This window comes from Schistocerca piceifrons, chromosome 9 (genome assembly GCF_021461385.2).
Source record: "Schistocerca piceifrons isolate TAMUIC-IGC-003096 chromosome 9, iqSchPice1.1, whole genome shotgun sequence".
Lineage (NCBI taxonomy): Eukaryota > Metazoa > Arthropoda > Insecta > Orthoptera > Acrididae > Schistocerca > Schistocerca piceifrons.
Genome location: NC_060146.1, coordinates 118,166,697 through 118,169,859, shown reverse-complemented (window position 1 = coordinate 118,169,859; position 3,163 = coordinate 118,166,697). Strand labels below are relative to the sequence as shown.

General features: G+C 43.1%; 1 pseudogene; it reads left to right on the top strand.

Annotated features, from left to right (window-relative positions):
• Nucleotides 1-2,446: 2,446 nt before the first annotated feature.
• Nucleotides 2,447-2,609, top strand: LOC124717490 (annotated as a pseudogene).
• The last annotated feature ends 554 nt before the right edge of the window (nt 2,610-3,163 follow it).

Sequence of the window (3,163 nt, the reverse complement as noted above, 5' to 3'; positions counted from 1 at the left end):
GCCTTCTAACCATGTCCTTGTCCATTCCTGAGTTGTTCAGCAGTGAGATTGTCTTCATCATCACAGCTGATGTAGGATCTTTGTTCACTTGTTTGTAAGCTGGATCTCGTAAGAGGCTCTCAGTCCTCTGCCAGTAGTCAACTCCCTTCTTGCGTATCTTTAGAAGTTCGTACAGGTGTGGTGGTATCAGTGCTCTGGGATACAGCCTTCTAACCATGTCCTTGTCCATTCCTGAGTTGTTCAGCAGTGAGATTGTCTTCATCATCACAGCTGATGTAGGATCCTTGTTCACTTGTTTGTAAGCTGGATCTCGTAAGAGGCTCTCAGTCCTCTGCCAGTAGTCAACTCCCTTCTTGCGTATCTTTAGAAGTTCGTACAGGTGTGGTGGTATCAGTGCTCTGGGATACAGCCTTCTAACCATGTCCTTGTCCATTCCTGAGTTGTTCAGCAGTGAGATTGTCTTCATCATCACAGCTGATGTAGGATCCTTGTTCACTTGTTTGTAAGCTGGATTTCGTAAGAGGATCTCAATCCTCTGCCAGTAGTCAACTGATTGTAGCAGTACCGCACACTGCGTTCGTCTACCTCAAGGATGATTGTATCTTCATCTTCTTGTAGGTCTTGTATCACCCTGCATTCAGCCATGGAAATGTTGGTTTTCAGCGTTTTTGCTTTTTCCAAGATCCTGCAAGTCTCCCTTCTGATCTCTTCGGTGGCATTTGTGAAGATAATTCGAGGGACATGTCTTAACAAAGGAGACATCCTGGGAAACCCCCGGTTCTTCCAAAAACTCTGGAATGTGGGTGTCTCAGAAATATGTTCCCCACTCTATCAAACTGGTTGACTAATTACTTAACTCGATACCCTCTATGTGGGACAGTTTTTCCCTGTATCCTGATGGTGGATATTAGAACTGGTACATGTGGCAGGAAATTCCTTTACTCGATCCCACAGCTGCCCCATTCCCAAACCCTACACTTCCCCATTCCATATTTTTCCTTGCATCCTGTTGGTGGATACTGGCACAGGTAGGTCGTTTGGCACAAAATCTATTACGTTGGAGGTAGCTGAAAGTTTCAAATTTCAGCTTAATTATGCTATGTTGTTAAACAATTTGCAGGTGGTAGGGGTGCAGGGGTTTGACTGGAGGATGTGTTCACAATACCACTACCAGAAACAATAAATTGATTGCAATTTCGCTGTAAAAATAGCACTACCATATCAACTTCATTGTTTTACAATTTACAGGAGTCAAATAGATCGCTTAAAACACTCTTCATTACCTTACAGTGATACTTGTTCGTAATAAAACATATTTTCAGCGTTTGAGAATCACACACAAACATTTTGCAAATCAAGTAATTAAATTTCAGCCACAAATAGCTCGTAGTGCTAAATATATCGAAGGTTTTGTATGCACTGACGTTTGACAACACAAGCACACTCCTCCACCACAATGTGTCCACTAAACGTATCTGGTGAAAAAATTCTACTGAGCACACACACACACACACACACACACACACACACACACACACACACACACACACACACAATTACAAAGAGTGCACTGCCTGCCAACTGCTACGAGCCACTGGCCGGGACATCGCATCGTCACATAGGCGCCAGTCAGGAGAGACCCGTACATGATGCATTAGTTGTGCTGGCTGTTCCATGCCCGTGGCTGAGTGGTTCTAGGCGCCTCAGTTTGGAACCGCGCTGCTGCTACGGTCGCAGGTTGGAATCCTGCCTCAGGCATGGATGTGTGTGTTGTCCTTAGGTTAGTTAGGTTTAAGTAGTTCTAAGTTTAGAGGACTGATGACCTCAGATGTTAAGTCCCATAGTGCTTAGAGCCATTTGAACCATTTTTTTTGTTCCATGCCCATCCCTCAGCATCCACAGGTCGGAGAGACTGTCACCGATCAATTTACATTGGGGGGAATAATCGTTCAGCACTAACTCCCATCATACTGAATCTTCTCACGCAAAACACATGTCTGCTTCTACCACCACTCACCCAGCACACTGGTTACTTGGCTAGTCAGTCATCCAGAGAACGCCGCCGACGGGAGCTGTCCCTGTGGTCGGAGGCAAGAGCTGACAGCTCAGCACATTCTTTGTGACTAAGCCCTGACTTCCGATCAACCGAAGCCTTGTACCATCTCCTGTGGCGTCCTTGAAACAAGAAAGCACAGCTTGGACTATTGTTCTACATGCAATTCCACCCAAATGTAGACTTTCCCCAGCTCAAACAATCCATTTTATCCAACCCGATACAGGGATATTGTTGACTATACACCTCGAATGTCTCACGTGAAATGTAAATTTCTCCTTTTTCTAAGGATTATTTTCAAAGACAGAAGAATTCGGGGCATAAACGCGTTTTCACAACGCTAAAGTATCATAAATTGTTGTGAAAATCATATAACAGTATGGCGTAGGCTATATTTCCTCTAAGTATTCTCTCATGAGGTAAAAAATCTGTTCTAGTCAGCTTAATATCTGTTATGTCCTGCATCACCAGGGCTAAAATATTACACTCATTTTTGGCTCACGACAGAGTGCTAATAACATGCTCTATCTTTGTCACAGGATGCTTCCTCACTTTTGAACTCTCTTAAAGTAGGCAAATACCTTGTTACATACAGAGTCTCTTAAGGTAACAGCACATAGAAGTTGTAAATGTCAGGTTTATACTACGAATCACTTTATAAATTGGGTAATATATCTGATTTTATTACGATGGTCATTTCTCCCTGTGAAGATGGGAGATTGAAATTTCATTAAAACATTTCACTGGATCGAAAAAATACCACTCCAACTGCTGAATCATATCTGTGATACTCTAGCTCTCACTTGCACCCACCCAGCAGCACGCCATTATATCAAATTGATAGGCTAATAAATTAAATTGATTATGAGAGTCACTTTGCGTGGCAAGTAATTTTTTTCCAACAGTCGGATTACACTCACAAGATTGCTTCCCTGGAGGGAAGACGATGTTCTTTTCGAGAAATGCTATTGAGAACCGACAGTCGAAGCTGATCACAGAAGGATTCTGCTGCTGCCAACGCACATTTCGCATAGGAACACGAAGGTAAGATACAAGAAATTAACGCTCATAAGGAGGCATATAGGAAGTCTTTTTCCATAGCCCTAATTC